General features: G+C 37.8%; 1 non-coding gene across 1 annotated transcript; it reads right to left on the reverse strand.

The window, feature by feature from the left end:
• Nucleotides 1–208: 208 nt before the first annotated feature.
• On the reverse strand, nt 209–314 carry LOC131645430 (small nucleolar RNA R71). The gene has a single exon (XR_009297052.1). It is a non-coding gene; the product is annotated as a small nucleolar RNA R71 (small nucleolar RNA).
• Between the last annotated feature and the right edge of the window lie 18,269 nt (nt 315–18,583).

Below are 18,583 nucleotides of genomic sequence, written 5' to 3' on the forward strand. Positions count from 1 at the left end.
TTTGCACTTAAGGCAATTTTTGGATGTGGCTAGTAATTTCAGAATTCCAGGCGTGACTAACGAGGCCTTCAGGTTGAGTTTGTTTCCTTACTCTCTAAGGGATAAAGCAAAAAGTTGGCTAAATTTCATGAAACCTAATTCCCTTGCCATATGGAATGACTTGACTGGGAAGTTCTTAGCTAAATACTTTCCTCCTTCCAAGAATGCAAAAATGATAAATGAAATCACCTCATTTAGGCAAGAAATGAAGAGTCACTATTTGAAGCTTGGGAAATATTAAAAGAGCTACTTAGGCAATGACCACACCATGGCATTGTCATATCCCAAAATTTTCCTTATCAAATTTAATATCCAATTGTTTTAGATAAACCATATCACTACATTTTTTTATTACAACTCTATTTTCAAATTACTACTTAAGTTTATTCTAAAAGGGGCATATCTATTAAATTAATGGGCTTAACGTTTAAATTGTTAAGCTCATTCTTAAGCCACTTAATTCAAAAGGTGGGGTGTATTTTTCCTTTAGAAAATCATGTTGGATTCACTTAGACCTTAGGCCCATTAGAACTAATAAAGAATTCTTATATTATGATTTATTAAAACGTATAAATATTTGTTTTAAATATTTGCTTTGGATTATGTTTTAATCATATATATTTTCGAAATTGTTTTGGATAAAATACTGATTTTTTTTATAAAATAACCATGTATTAAAAAAAACGCAAATAACCACATTTAGGAAAAAATTATGTTAATAACCAGGTTTCAGAAATTGGTCAAGTGCATCAGCCATATGGAATGGCGCCTCCATTGCAGCTTTTAGAGGAGGCGTCATGTGAGATGGCTCCTATGTGCATTTGTTTTGCACTAAGCCATCTCAGATGGCGCTTATGTGCATTTCCTTTTTTTAATTTTTTTTAATAAATGACAATTGAGAAATATGACAACGATTTTCATTAAGATAAAACGATTACATAATAGGAATAAAGTTACATAGAATTTAATTTTCGTTCGGATTTTGAAAACGACTATTGCGAGATCGCCTAGTCGTTTTTGCACAATAGGACCTTCTTGGTGTGAAATCAATGTTGTTGGTTCTTTGTTCTTTGTTGGCACCAATTTTGGTAAAACCTTCTGGTGGATTGTTCTGTGAAGATGTCAAGACAGATGTCTAAACATTAGTTTCTGTATCAAAATAGAGTGGTAGCTTCTTGGGTTCTGTTTTGCTTGTTGAGTTTCTATTAGCCCAAGCCCGTATGTGCTATTTGGATAGTCTGCCGCTCTATAAAAGGAATTACAAATCCTATTTGTTTTGGTGTGCCGTTTTTGGATTATCGAAAATTAGGTCTTTAGCTTGGAGTGGCGACTTTTAGTCCCCTCCACTTTTGCTCTATGTGTGTACATTCACAAACCTTTATGTGTTGAATATTGTTTGATTTTCGAAGGTTTTAAGTAAGGAGAGTATTTGCATCCTCTTAAGCTTTGAAGCATCGAGGAGTAGTTTTTGATTACTTTTATTTTTATTTTGATTTGGTCACTAGGATTGTGACTGAAAGGGATTTGAGGAGGGCCTCATATCTAGGTGAGACTTAGGTAGAAATCATAGGAAGCGTAATGATTAAGTGAGAAGGGTAAACTGGGACTCTTTGACTTTGAATTGATACTATCGGATATTGGTTTCGTCCTGGCCTGGTAGCCCTCAGAGTAGGTGTGTTTGTCACCGAACTGGGAAAACATATTGTTGTGTTCTTTATTTTTTGCACTTTCATTATCGCTGCTATTGTTCTTGTTCATACGCGTGCACAACTCAGATACAGTGTCGTGACATCTCATTCAACATCTAATATCTGATACCAAAATTTCAATTGGTATCAGAGCAAGAACTCTGCTCTGCATCTGAATGAGATCGAGGGAGGTTACTTTCTGGTACGATGGACAAGGAAGTGGGATTCTTGAACAAGCCACGTGTTCTATATGGAAGAAATTACGACTATTGGAAATTGCGCATGGTGGCCTTCTTGAAGTCTATAGACATCAAGGTTTGGAAGGCAGTTTGGAAAGGGTGGACACATCCTATTATTTTGGGAGAAGATAATCTACCAATAAATGTGTTGAAGTCAGAGGTAGACTTGGACCAAGATGAAGACGAGTTAGCGCTTGCCAATTCCAAGGCTTTGAACGCCATATTCAATGGAATTAACAAGAATATCTTTCGACTGGTGAACACATGTGAAGTAGCCAAAGATGCATGGGAAATCCCCAGAACAACACATGAAGGCACATCGAGAGTGAAGATGTCAAGACTTTAGTTGCTAAATACTCAATTTGAGAACCTAAGGATGAAGGCAGATGAAAGTATTCATGAGTTTCACATGAATGATTTAGAAATATCTAATACATCGAGTGCCTTGGCAGAAAAGATTCCTGAAGCAAAATTGGTAAGGAAGATGCTGAGGTCTCTTCCCCATAGATTCGACATGAAGGTAACAGCCATTGAGGAAGCTCAAGACATTTGTAAGATGAGATTGGATTGCCTAATAGGATCACTCCTAACCTTCGAGTTGGTCATCGACAACAAGATCAAAGAGGAGATCAAAAATACAAGTGGTACTGCTAACTCAGAAGACAACATGAAAAAGTATGATCTGAGCTCCGAGAAAGGAATATACAATTCCATAGTGTTACTGGAAAGACAACTTAACAAAGTTACCAAATAGTTGAACATAAATCCAAAAATGCATGTCTAGGACAACCAATCAGGCATCCTGAAGTTGGACAATGCTGAAAGACGGAGTGTTGAATACAAGTCCTTAGAAAAGAGGATAGGGAGTGCAACGAATATGGAAGTCTTGATCAATCTAAGATTAATAGCTCTACGTATCTCAGGATCAGAAGAAAGAGCCATCGGTATCCTCACATAAAGAAGAACATGAATGTGGAAGTAATGGAAAATTTAGCAAACAGGTGAAAGCCTTGACCGGAAGATGGGTGATATCTAAAGGTTCAAGTAGAAACGAGCTATCCTATGATGAACTAGACACGTCATTCACAAAACTATATCTAATGAGTGAGAAACAACAGGCTCCCATATATAGTCTAAAGACAGAAAAGGGAGACCAGATAAACGCTATCTCTAGGCTGGAGGAAGAAGTGGTCTCTCTGAAAGCTGAACTTGACAGGGTTCACAAGTCTGTCAGAATGCTGAATAGTGGTACTGATGTGTTAGATGAAATCTTACAAATAGGTAGAGCTACAGGTGACATGAGTGGATTAGGTTTCAATCAGAAAGAAGTCTCATATCACATTCAACTCAAATCTAAGTTACAGCCAAAACAGAACTTATGGCTAGCCAAACGAGACAACTATTACATTAACCTCTGCCATAAAATAGGATGGGAATCCTACATTTCTCTCCTAAATGGTTCTGTCCTTCCAAATCTTGTCAAAAATTTATGGGTAAATGCTTCATTCAGTTAAGATAACCTTAGTATAAGCGAACATGGTACTCTAATTATATATTTATGATTTTAGAAGATGTACCAGTACCAACACAATCAGAACTTGGAATATATGCAAAGCTGGATAAATGCAAGAAATACTCAAGTCTTCAGGCAACTTCTGATACTCCACCAAACCGCTGTGAATACATCTGCAACAGAAGTTGAAATACAAAGCTTATCAGAAGATCACAAAGATTGATTAAAAATAATGTCGTTAAAGACATTATCATTTGTAAAACGGTTGTAACACTCCAAAAGTGCAATTCCCAAGGTTGATTGATGAAGCTATCCACATGCAAATCCTTGGAAGAAAACAAAAGCTAAGACAACACACAAACCATTTAATGCTGTGAAAAGGAGCTGAAGTTAACGCGCAAAAATCTTAAGGCTATATATACTCATGATCTCTTGAATCAAATACAATAATCACACACGAGAACATTATTACTCTGAAAAATCATCAAGTGTGAAGAAAAACTCACTGAAGCAAACTTTTATATTCATTCTTTGAGTTTATTACTTTGTATTTAATCTTAGTGAAATATCACAGTGGTGATTACAGCTTTCTGGAAGCAACACTATAAACTGTCATTAGAAGTTACGTGGTAATTAAGTCCTTGAGAGACCGGTTGGGTCAGAAGTCTCAAGAAGTCTAGGACTAGTTGAGTCTCAGAAGAAAGAGCCATCGGTATCCTCACATATAGAAGAACATGAATGTGGAAGTAATGGAAAATTTAGAAAACAAATGAAAGCCTTGACCTGTAGATGGGTGATATCTGAAGGTTCAAATAGTAACGAGCTATCCTATGATGAACTGGACACATCATTCACAAAACTATATCTAATGAGTGAGAAACAACAGGCTCTCATATATAGTCTAAAGATAGAAAAGGAAGACCAGATAAACGCTATCTCTAGGCTGGAGGAAGAAGTGGTCTCTCTGAAAGCAGAACTTGACAGGGTTCACAAGTCTGTCAGAATGCTGAATTGTGGTACTGATGAGTTAGATGAAATCGTACAAATAGGTAGAGCTACAGGTGACATGAGTGGATTAGGTTTCAATCAGAAAGCAGTCTCATATAACATTCAACTCAAATCTAAGTTACAACCAAAACAGAACTTATGGCTAGCCAAACGAGACAACTATTACATCAACCTCTCCCAAAAAATAGGATGGGAATCCTACATTTCTCTCCTAAATGGTTCTGTCCTTCCAAATCTTGTCAAAAATTTATGGGTAAATGCTTCTGTTAGTTAAGATAACCTTAGTATTACTTCCTCCATTCATGGAATTCATCTTACAATTTTGGAAGCATCCATTGCTGAAGTAACTGGATGTCCAGCCAGGAATAATGCTGCATGTCTCACAGTCTTTGACTATGCTAATGCTTTTGTCATTCCAAACGACTTGAGTAAACTAGCTCGACGTCTCAGAAACAACCCCTGCTACCTCTCTTCATCCAAACAAGTCTAGTTTAGGATGATTCTTTCAAATCTCATTCCTCGAGGAAAATTCCATAAAATCCTATATGTTAGAGATAGGTTCTTGATCAATCGTTTGGAGTCAAATAAACCAGTAAACTTTATTTGGATCATATTCGGACACTTGAGAGAGTCTAGCTTTCAAGTGTGGTCAAGAATTATTCATACCCTATGAAAGAGTTCTATCAAGTTGTTTTGAATCTACAGGAATAGTGAACACTCTTCGCATCTTAGAACTTCCGAACATGAGAGAAGCACTATACGCTGAGTGCTGTGAACGATTTTTCTTTCATGGAAGGTATTATCAATTCAACTACTAGGTGTCTGTGTTCCTTGAGTATATATCTATCTTTTCTAATCAATGAATATTTCTAATTACTGTTTCTGTCTGGGATAATATGATTTCTTAATGCTTATAACAGTCCTACCTGACTAAAATAACTCATACATCATCATATGTTTTTTTATTATGACAAAAAGGAGGAGAATTATAGAAAAAAATATGTTAATTAAAATTAAAACCTACCTCTTAGAAATTTTGAAGAATCAGAAAAGGGTAAATCTTATTTTATATCAAGTACCCTGAACAATCTAAACATTATCTGGAAAAGTCTTAGGAATCAAGGATAAATCTGCGATAACTTGTATACCAGAAGTCTCTGCTGTTAAAAGAATGCAGGAATATATATTCTTAGAACTTCTATGAAGATGTGCGTATGAATAGCCACATCCATCAAACTTCTGAAGAATCAAGTCAAGGAGAAAATTATTCAGGGAAGTTATCTATTATATTTCTCTTTAAATATTTATTTCAGGGGGAGACTACATATCTCATGGGGAGGATGTTTCTCTTATATACAAAATTTCTGAACAGAACGTAAATGTTTTGTCATCGTCAAAAAATGGGAGATTGTTAGAACATAGTTTGGTTCTAATCATATTTTAGTGTTTTGATGATAACAAACAAATAAATTTTGTATAAGCAAACATGTTACTCTAATTATACATTTTTTATTTTAGAAGATGTACCAGTACCAGCATAATCAGAACTTGGAATATATGCAAAGCTGGATAAATGCAAGAAATACTCAAGTCTTCAGGCAACTTCTGATACTGCACCAAACCGCTACGAATACATCTACAACAGAAGTTGAAATACAAAGCTGATCAGAAGATCACGAAGACTGATTCAAAATAATGTCGTTAAAGACATTATCATTAGTAAAACGGCTGCAACACTCCAAAAGTGCAATTCCCAAGGTTGATTAAAGAAGCTATCCACATGCAAATCCTTGGAAGAAAACAAAAGCTAAGAAAACACACAAACCATTTAATGTTGCGAAAAGGAGCTGAAGTTAACGCGCAAAAATCTTAAGGCTATATATACTCATTGTAACACCCTTCTAACCCCGCGACAATTTTAATAATTAATCAGAGTAAAAACATATGCACAAGGGTGCCACAATTATTCAAAACAATTAAATCAACTAAGGTCAAAGTCATGCTTTATTAGGAAACGATTCACCAAAACACAATCATGTTTAACACAGCGGAATACGAAACATCATCAAATACAACCAAAATGGGATCATAATCCAACACCAAATAAATTAGATAATTTCATAAAACTCTATAACTATCGTTCCCCAGTGTTACAGATCAGAGCATGACCGACACGACCCAACATAAACGGATAAACTCTATGAGTCATCCTCACCAAGCACTAATGCCGCTACTCCTCAATCTGAAAATGACAACATGTAAGGGTGAGTCTCATTCTCAATTAGTAAATATTATGCAATTCATAAGCAACAAGCATCATAATATACCGTTCACCCAATTATAAATATTCAGATTCACATCCATTATTATTTCACAGAATAATAGATTACAACACATACTACAGAAATCCATACAATCATATTATGACAAAATGCATATGACACAACTGACACTATGCATGTGGTACCAATAAACCGTGGAATCAATCCACCTAACCGATATACGCCTCATCGAGATACGGCCCACCGACACAATTTCCACACAATGGGAAATATGTCCACCAACGATCCAAACATCACCGGGATCCAACATCAATGCATATGAATGAATGAAACACATATAACATACTTAAAACACACCGAATCACGATGAACAACTCATCTCAACACCACATCACCGAATAAGTATGTACATGTTTTCAACATCATTCAAATAGTCATGCATCCATCACAATCCTAATAACAAATCACACCAATTCATCATCACATCAAACATATTGTCACACCTATCTCATATGCACACAATGTTAAATTCTCATCAAGTAATTAAATCGAGTTTTTAAAGAAATAAGGTCGGATAATACCAATATTCATCGTTCTTCATATAAAACATTTAATTACTTGCACAACACCCAAAACGGCACTAAGAAATGATTCACGGATCAAAAGATACGTTATTTTGAAGTTTGGAAAAATACACACACAGCAAGGTTCGCTCAGCGGAGCAAGGCAGAAGCGAAACCCTTCCCACCCCCGCTCAGCGGACCTCAAGCGACGTCAAACAGAAGCGAACTACGTTGGGACCTCCACTCAGCGGACCTCCCTCCGCTCAGCAGACCTGCGATTTCAGCAAACCCCAAGTCTGCGACAGACCCTACGATTTCACTCCCCTTTCACCCAAAAACGATTCCAGACATCACATACAGGCATACAATCATCATATATTCAATTACACACCACAAAAACATCATTTAACGCATTATTAACCAAATAGTTCACACAATCATCATCAATTCAATCCAAATTAGAACACCCTAACCTAACAATCCCAATATCTAATTGAATCGAACCATACATCAATCTACTTATCACCTAAGATCACATAAGAGATGCTAAAAGGAAGATTCCCCCCTTACCTCGATGAATTTCTTGAATGCTCTCCTTCCGGTTTCACGTTCTTGCCCCTTTCTCTTTTCTTCTTTTCACGTGTTCTTCTTTTTTCCCCAAATGGTTCCCTTTTTCTTATTTTATGAAAATAAAATAAAATAAAATATCACAACTTAGTAAAAGGCCTAACTAGTTAGCACCCCGCTTTTACTATCACCACACCATAAGCCCAATATCTCATATTCCATCATTTTCCAATTAAATCCAATTTAAAATTCTAAAATTCCAATTATTTAATTTAAATCCAAATTAAATTAATAAACTGAAATTATGGGGTGTTACAACTCTCCCCCACTAAAAGAGTTTTCGTCCTCGAAAACATACCTTAGACGAAAAGTTCCGGGTAAGAGTCCTTCATCTGGCTCTCTAACTCCCATGTAACATTTCCACCGGCTGGTCCTCCCCAAACCACTTTCATCGTTGCTATATCTTTACCTCGCAACTGCTTCACTTTACGATCTTCAATCCTCATAGGTAATGTCTCTACAGTCAAATTATCTCGCACCTGTATATCATCTACCTGAATCTCATGAGACGGGTCCGCAATGTATTTCCTCAACTGAGATACGTGGAACACATCATGCAAATTAGCGAGTGCAGGCGGTAAAGCAACCTGATAAGCAACCTTTCCAATCTTCTTAGTAATCTGAAATGGGCCAATGAAACGCGGAGTTAACTTCTTCGACTTCAAGGCTCTCCCAATACCAGTCATCGGAGTAACTCGCATGAATACATGATCTCCTTCCTTAAATTCAATATCCTTCCTTCTCTTGTCATGGTAACTCTTCTGACGACTCTGAGAAGCTCTCATCTTTTCCTGAATCATCTTGATCTTTTCTGTAGTTTGTTGCACAATCTCCGGTCCAACCACCGTGTTTTCTCCAGATTCGTACCAACACAAAGGTGTTCTACATCTCCTACCATACAATGCTTTAAACGGAGCCATACCAATACTCGAATGATAACTATTTTTGTAGGTAAACTCAACCAAAGGTAAATAACTATCCCAAGCACCACCTTTTTCTAATACACAAGCTCGTAACAAATCCTCTAACGATTGAATCGTTCTCTCCGTCTGTCCATCTGTCTGCGGATGATAAGCAGAACTCAACCTCAACTTAGTACCCAAGGCTTCCTGCAATCCTGTCCAGAACTTAGAAGTAAATCTCGGATCTCTATCCGACACAATACTAGCTGGAACACCATGCAAACTCACTATCTTCTCAACATACAACTGAGCCAGCTTCTCCATCGAATAATCCATTCTTATTGGAATAAAGTGAGCAGATTTCGTCAACCGATCCACAATAACCCAGATAGAATCACAATTCTTGCTCGTTCTAGGTAAACCAGATACAAAGTCCATAAAAATTCCATCCCACTTCCAATCGGGAACAAACAACGGTTCCATCAACCCAGACGGTTTCTGATGCTCAATTTTCGACTTTTGACAAATTAAACAAGCATAAACAAACTCAGCAATTTCCTTCTTCATTCCAGGCCACCAAAATAATTTCTTCAAATCATGATACATCTTAGTAGCACCAGGATGAATGCTCAGTCCACTCCGGTGTCCTTCTTCCAGAATACTCTTTTTGATCTCAGCAACATCGGGTACACACACTCGGTCTCCAAACCTTATAACACCATTCTCGTCAATTTGGAATTCACCTCCTTGACCTTGGTTAATCAATGTAAACTTATCTACCAAGCCAATGTCAGATTTCTGTCCGTTTCTAATTTCCTCAAGGATACTATTAGTTAACTTTAACATCCCCAACTTAACGCTATTAGAAGTACTTTCGCATACCAAACTCAAATCTCGGAATTGCTCAATTAAATCCAATTCTCGCACCATTAGCATAGACATATGCAATGACTTCCTGCTCAATGCATCAACAACAACATTTGCTTTACCAGGATGGTAATTCAGACCGAAATCATAGTCCTTCAAAAATTCTAACCATCTTCTCTGTCTCATATTGAGCTCTTTCTGATCGAAGAGATACTTCAGACTCTTATGATCGCTGAATACCTCAAATCGAGAACCATAGAGATAATGTCTCCACAACTTCAACACAAACACCACAGCCGCCAATTCCAAATCATGAGTCGGATAATTCTTTTCATGAATTTTCAACTGTCTTGAAGCATAGGCCACTACCTGCTTATCTTGCATCAAAACACCACCTAAACCCATCAGTGAAGCATCACAGTACACATTAAAAGACTTCGCTGGATTAGGCAAAATTAAGATCGGAGCACTTGTCAATCTTTTCTTCAACTCTTGAAAACCTTTTTCACATTCTAAGTCCCATACAAATACTTGTCCTTTTCTTGTTAACATAGTCATTGGTAATGCCAACTTCGAAAATCCTTCAATGAACTTTCTATAGTAACCTGCCAGACCAAGAAAACTACGAATCTCTGAAGCATTCTTCGGCGTCTCCCACTGAGATACAGCTTCTACCTTCATAGGATCCACTGCGATACCGTTCTTCGAAATTACGTGGCCAAGAAAACTTACTTCCTTCAACCAGAATTCACATTTAGACAATTTCGCACACAACTTCTTCTCTTTCAATAACTCCAATACCACTCTTAGATGCTCTGCATGTTCTTCATCACTCTTCGAGTAAATTAGAATATCGTCAACGAACACTACCACGAACTTGTCAAGATACGAGTGAAATATCCTGTTTATATACTCCATGAAAACACCAGGTGCATTAGTAACACCAAATGGCATAACAGAATATTCATAATGTCCATACCTCGTTCGGAATGCCGTCTTCTGAATATCTTCTGCCTTCACACGAATTTGGTGGTATCCAGACCTCAGATCAATCTTGCTAAACACACAAGCTCCAACCAACTGGTCCATCAAATCATCAATCCTCGGCAAAGGATATCGATTTTTGATTTTCACTTTGTTCAGTTGTCTATAATCAACACACAGCCTCATTGAACCTTCTTTCTTCTTAACTAACAGTACCGGCGCACCCCACGGTGACACACTAGGACGAATAAACTTCTTTTCCAACAATTCCTCTAATTGTTTCTTCAGTTCAGCCAATTCCAATGCCGACATGCGATACGGTGCCATCGACACAGGACTAGTTCCAGGAATCAATTCTATAGCGAACTCCACTTCTCTTTCAGGTGGCAACTCACTAACATCTTCTGGAAACACTTCTGGATATTCATTCACTACCCGTAGCTCACCAGTATTATCGCCCCCTGTCACCTCCATCGAAGAACACAACATAAATACCACTGCTCCATCATTGACAGCTAAATTCATCTGTTTGACTGACATAGTCAAATCCTCAATACTAACCTCTTCAGGAAAGATAACCGTCTTCGTAAAATAATTCATATGAACTCGATTAAATTGCAACCAGTTCATCCCTAAAATGACGTCAAGTCCTTCAAGGGGAAGGCACACTAAGTCCATTCCAAACTTCCTACCAAATATGTCAACAGGACAGTTCAAACAAGCAGAAGAAGTAGTTACTGAACCCGACGCAGGAGTGTCAATAATCATACTTCCATAAATAACAGATATTTCTAATCCCAATCGTTTAGCACAATCCAATGAAATGAACGAATGAGTCGCTCCAGTATCTATAATAGCAACTAAAGGTGTGTCATGGATAAAACACGTACCTTTAATTAGACGATCTTCTGGAGTAGTCTCTGACCCAGACAAGGCAAAGACTTTTCCACCAACCTGATCCTTCTTCGGTTTAGTGCAGTGCAGACTGATGTGACCCTCTTCGCCGCAATTGTAGCAAGTCACAATCTTCATCCTACAATCTGAAGCAATATGACCCGCCTTACCACACTTGAAGCATTTCTTCTCTCCACCCTTGCACTCATTCCTTCTATGCCCAGTCTCTCCACAGTTGTAGCACTTAACGGGAGCACCAGAATCTCCCCCACTAGGCCTCTTCCAATCTCCAGTTCTAGGATTTCCTCTACCATATGGCTTACCTCTATCCATAGGCTTCTTACCTTTCTTGTCAACCAACTCGCGAGAGTGAGATGACTTCAGCTTAAGGTTATCCTCCTCGAAGATCCTACTACAGTCCACCAAATCGACAAATCGCCGAATTCTCTGGTACCTAATTCCTTGCTTGATCTCATCACAAAGACCATTCTCGAACTTGATGCACTTTGAGAATTCACTAGCCTCGTCATTGTTGTAGTGAATGTAGTACTTCGCCAACTCGACAAATTTCGAAGCATACTCTGGTACCGTCATATTACCCTGAGTCAGCTCCAAAAATTCAATCTCTTTCCTGCCTCGAACGTCTTCAGGAAAATACCTCCTCAGAAACTCCCTCTTGAACACAGCCCAAGAGATAGCTACACCATCAGCATCCAATTCAGCCCTGGTAGCCATCCACCAGTCATCAGCTTCTTCGGACAACATATGAGTACCATACCTCACTTTCAGGCTCTCAGCACAATCGATGACTCTGAAAATCCTCTCGATCTCCTTAAGCCATTTCTGAGCACCTTCAGGATCATGTGTGCCCTTGAACAACGGAGGATTGTTCCGCTGGAAACTGTTCAGCTGCCTGTCAGCACCAATACCAGCTCCATTGGCATTCCCTCCCAGTACCCCAGCAATCATGCCCAGAGCCTCAGCAATTGCATCGTCATTTCTTCCTCCTCTTCCGGCCATTGTTCTGCTAAATATCAAACAATATTCATTAGAACAAGATGTATCGATAGTGTCAACCTTACACTATTCACATACGAGGGCTTAACTGACACTAAGACTCTGACTCAAACGACCGACTATGCTCTGATACCACTATTGTAACACCCTTCTAACCCCGCGGCAATTTTAATAATTAATCAGAGTAAAAACATATGCACAAGGGTGCCACAATTATTCAAAACAATTAAATCAACTAAGGTCAAAGTCATGCTTTATTAGGAAACGATTCACCAAAACACAATCATGTTTAACACAGCGGAATACGAAACATCATCAAATACAATCAAAATGGGATCATAATCCAACACCAAATAAATTAGATAATTTCATAAAACTCTATAACTATCGTTCCCCAGTGTTACAGATCAGAGCATGACCGACACGACCCAACATAAACGGATAAACTCTATGAGTCATCCTCACCAAGCACTAATGCCGCTACTCCTCAATCTGAAAATGACAACATGTAAGGGTGAGTCTCATTCTCAATTAGTAAATATTATGCAATTCATAAGCAACAAGCATCATAATATACCGTTCACCCAATTATACATATTCAGATTCACATCCATTATTAATTCACACAATAATAGATTACAACACATACTACAGAAATCCATACAATCATATTATGACAAAATGCATATGACACAACTGACACTATGCATGTGGTACCAATAAACCGTGGAATCAATCCACCTAACCGATCTACGCCTCATCGAGATACGGCCCACCGACACAATTTCCACACAATGGGAAATATGTCCACCAACGATCCAAACATCACCGGGATCCAACATCAATGCATATGAATGAATGAAACACATATAACATACTTAAAACACACCGAATCACGATGAACAACTCATCTCAACACCACATCACCGAATAAGTATGTACATGTTTTCAACATCATTCAAATAGTCATGCATCCATCACAATCCTAATAACAAATCACACCAATTCATCATCACATCAAACATATTGTCACACCTATCTCATATGCACACAATGTTCAATTCTCATCAAGAAATTAAATCGAGTTTTTAAAGAAATAAGGTCGGATAATACCAATATTCATCGTTTTTCATATAAAACATTTAATTACTTGCACAACGCCCAAAACGACACTAAGAAATGATTCACGGATCAAAAGATACGTTATTTTGAAGTTTGGAAAAATACACACACAGCAAGGTTCGCTCAGCGGAGCAAGGCAGAAGCGAAACCCTTCCCACCCCCGCTCAGCGGACCTCAAGCGACGTCAAACAGAAGCGAACTACATTGGGACCTCCACTCAGCGGACCTCCCTCCGCTCAGCGGACCTGCGATTTCAGCAAACCCCAAGTCTGCGACAGACCCTGCGATTTCACTCCCCTTTCACCCAAAAACGATTCCAGACATCACATACAGGCATACAATCATCATATATTCAATTACACACCACAAAAACATCATTTAACGCATTATTAACCAAATAGTTCACACAATCATCATCAATTCAATCCAAATTAGAACACCCTAACCTAACAATCCCAATATCTAATTGAATCGAACCATACATCAATCTACTTATCACCTAAGATCACATAAGAGATGCTAAAAGGAAGAGTCCCCCCTTACCTCGATGAATTTCTTGAATGCTCTCCTTCCGGTTTCACGTTCTTACCCCTTTCTCTTCTCTTCTTTTCACGTGTTCTTCTTTTTTCCCCAAATGGTTCCCTTTTTCTTATTTTATGAAAATAAAATAAAATAAAATATCACAACTTAGTAAAAGGCCTAACTAGTTAGCACCCCCCTTTTACTATCACCACACCATAAGCCCAATATCTCATATTCCATCATTTTCCAATTAAATCCAATTTAAAATTCTAAAATTCCAATTATTTAATTTAAATCCAAATTAAATTAATAAACTGAAATTATGGGGTGTTACACTCATGATCTCTTGAATCAAATACAACAATCACACACGAGAACATTATTACTCTGAAATCATCAAGTGTGAAGAAAAACTCACTGAAGCAAACTTTCATATTCATTCTCTGAGTTTATTACTTTGTATTTAATCTTAGTGAAATATCACAGTGGTGATTACAGCTTTCTAGAAGCAACACTATACACTATCATCAGAAGTTACGTGGTAATTGAGTCCTTGAGAGACCGGTTGGGTCAGAAGTCTCAATAAGTCTAGGACTAGTTGAGTCTTAGAAGTTGGTAAGTCACAAACAGTTGGTTTGTACAGAATTGTTAGTCACCAGCAGTTTGGCTCGTGCACTGTAATGTGAGTCACGGCAGTTGGTCGTGCAAGTGTAATCAGGTTCTGGTTATAGTGGATTAAGTCCTCGTTGAGAGAGGCAAATCACCTTGTTGAGGGTGGACTAGAGGTAGCCTTATTGAGAAGGTGAACCAGGATAAAAATAATTGTTTTCTGTTTATCTTTCCTTCATCAAGTTAAAAAGAATCACTTATTCAACTGCCCCCCTTCTAAGTGTTTTCTCAACCTTCAAATGGCTCCGCCCAGAATAGAAAAACAAGTTAGAGGATTTCTCGGATGCTTGAATTATATCTCCAGATTTATCTCTCACATGACTGCAACTTGTGGACCAATTTTCAAGCTTCTCTGTAAATACCAATAATGTAAATGGACAGAAGAATGTCAGAAAGCTTTTGATGATATCAAAGAATACCTACTAGAACCTCCAACTTTGAGCCCTCCGGTAGAAAGAAGACCATTGATCATGTATTTGCCCGTCCTTGAAGATTCTATGGGATACGTACTGGGTCAACAAGACGTGTTTGGTCGAAAAGAGTATGGCATTTATTACTTGAGCAAAAAGTATACCGACTGTGAAACAAGATATTCATTGCTCGAGAAAACTTGCTGCACTCTTGTATGGGCTATTCGCTGTCTAAGGCAGTACATGGTGACCCATACTACATATCTCATAAAAATGGATCTAATCAAATACCTATTTGAGAAACCAGCTTTGATTGGAAGAATTGCCCGCTGGCAGATGTTATTATCAGAGTACAACATCCAATATCGTGCCTAGAAAGCCATCAAAGGAAGTGTTCTAGCTTATCATTCGGCTTATCAACCCAGTGATGATAATCAATCCTTGCAAGATGACTTCCCAGATGAAGAGATTATGAAGAGCCTTTACTTGAGGAAAGTCCAAGTCCTAAATCCCGATGGGGTCTGATATTTGACGGAGCTGTTAATGCTTATGGTCATGGAATTGGGGCAATCATTGTTATGCCACAAGGTTTTCATATACCGTTTATTGCAAGACTAGTGTTCGATTGCACAAATAACACGGCAGAGTACAAAGCCTGTATCATGGGACTAGAAGAAGCCATTAATCTTAGAATTAAGATCCTGGATGTGTATGGAGATTATGCTCTAGTTGTTAATCAGATTAAAGGATAATGGGAGACTCGTCATCCTGCTTTAATTCCTTACAGAGATTATGCCCGAAGACTATTAACCTTCTTCAACAAAGTTGAATTCCATCACATACCTCGTGGGGAAAATCAATTGGCAAATGTATTGGCTACTTTAGCTTCCCTGTATCAACTGAAGTTTCCAAATGAAGCTCCCCAAATTACAATCATGCGTTTGGATAGACCGACACATATATTCGTTGTTGAAGGAGTCACTGTAACACCCGGAAAAATAAGTATATGCTTAATTTGGACGTTTGTGACGTTTATTGGAATTTTACCGTTTTTGGAGTCGTTTCAGTCGTGTCATACCCCAAAATTTGCCCTCCTATATTCAATCAAAGGTTCTTCATCACATCTCTGATAACTCAAGGCTCTAAGGTTGTCTCAAGTCATTTTCTCATATCCAAGACTAGGGTTTTGCACTTTATCGAAGGAGTTTGAATTTCTAAGGTCTCAGATGTCTCAAGGTATCTCCATGGGAATTATCAAGCTTCAATCCCAAGGATTTCCCACCCTTTCATGATTTTTTATTTTTTTATATTATGGATTTTTATCCATTTAAATATAAATTAAACTTAGAAAAATATCAAATAAATGGATTGAAATGCATGAATCATTTTAGATCATCCAAGGGGCCCAAATAACAAATTCAAGAGGTCCAAATTCAATGGCATTTGGTTAGAAAAAAGGAGGGTCTCAATATAGAAAGTTTCATGATTTTTTAAGAGAATTCTTTCTCACTTGATACAAGAGATCCAAGAGCCCATTTAGAAACCCTAAGAAGATCATATATATTCTAAAAAACATGGAGAAGAGGGGAGGACGAAAATTTGGTTCATAAACCCTAGTCTAAACTTCCAAAAAAGGAGAATTTTAGGGCACGCAAAAGATTTTCTTCCAGGAGGAATTAACCGATTCTAACCATTGCATCTGACTCCTGAAGTCAGGGGGAGCCATATACAGTCGTTACATAAGCTGGGAACGCCCTAGAGCCCGTCATCTCAAGAGCTCCGATTTGGTGAAGGTATTGAATTCGTTTTCAATTGTGTACGTATTGCTAACACGTTTCAGGTCTTTGCTCATGTTCAGGAACGTATTTAGGATGGGTTTGACGTATTTCATGTGAGTTTCGAAGGCCATGGCGTGTCACACCATTGTTAGGGCATAAGGCATCTTGAAGCTCGGTTTAGCAGTTACAGGCCGTTTTAGGTCTCGATACCACCTCCATTGAACTCGCAAGGATTGATAAAGGGGATCTGGGTTGTTTCCGTTGGCAGTTGCATCGGTTTCGCGAGCTTTCAAAAGAACAGGAAATTCGAAGGTTTATTGGCATGAAAATCCGCAGCAAAATGCGTGGATATTTCCGCAGCTGATGTGAAGAAGATGATGACTGGGTAAGTGGAAACATGGACGCTTGCGTGGAGCTGCATCATTCGCTGGTCAGTCTTCCGTTTCTCTCTCTCACGCGTGTGGTGATTCGGTTGGGAGGTCAAACGTTCAAACTTCTCTCTCTCGTCTTCATTGGCCCGTATGTACGATCGTGGGCCCCAGGTTGACTGAACTTCGTGGAAATCTTCAATTGCTTTTACTTTCATATATTACTTTTCTGGGCTATTAACATGACAGCAAAATCAAACAACACGCATGGCAAGGAGTGATATTTGGAAGCAATCAAGTCTGGGTTCGAATCCCAGGACCGTCCCTTTAATTTTTGTGGGAAATTCTCATTGGATCCAGCGCGCTGCTGCCTCTCACGCTCACCATACACCAGCGTCTCACAGCCTTTGATCTCTTACTATCCAGATCTAACGTGTGAAGATTGAAGTCACACACCATGGAATCTCAGGCGCGCTGTACAGGATTATTATCCAGGTTTTTCCATTTTTTTATTATTATTATTTGAATATCTAGATTAATATTAATTAATGTTATTTATTTAATTAGTTAATTTAACTAGGATTTGAATATAAAAATAGGATTAGGATATATAATTAAAATTGGGGTTTAGAATTGTTTTATCCCGATTATTCGATTATTCGAAATAATTAATTTAATTAATTTTGGCTAATTATAATCACATAAAAAAACCCTATATAAGTATATTAAGGAATTAGGGTTTGCCCCATCCCATTTGCCCAAAGTATCGAAGATATTAGGATTTAATTTATTATTCGTTCCGACTAAATCTATTGGTCGCGATGGTTAATAATCGATTAATTTAATTAATCAAATCCTATAAATTAAAATTCAAATAATATTTATTTTGCTAAATGGTTTTAACCATCTTATTGGTTATGATGATTAGCATATTTCCCCTTATCAATTCGTTATTATTTGTAATCGAATCTATCGATTATGAGGGGTAACGATAAATTAATAAATTAATAATTAAAATACATCAATTTGCTAAAAGTGATAATCGAATCAATCGATTAGAATTGCCAGCAATGCTTTACTAATCTGTTAAC

Source organism: Vicia villosa, linkage group LG1 (assembly GCF_029867415.1).
Source record: "Vicia villosa cultivar HV-30 ecotype Madison, WI linkage group LG1, Vvil1.0, whole genome shotgun sequence".
Lineage (NCBI taxonomy): Eukaryota > Viridiplantae > Streptophyta > Magnoliopsida > Fabales > Fabaceae > Vicia > Vicia villosa.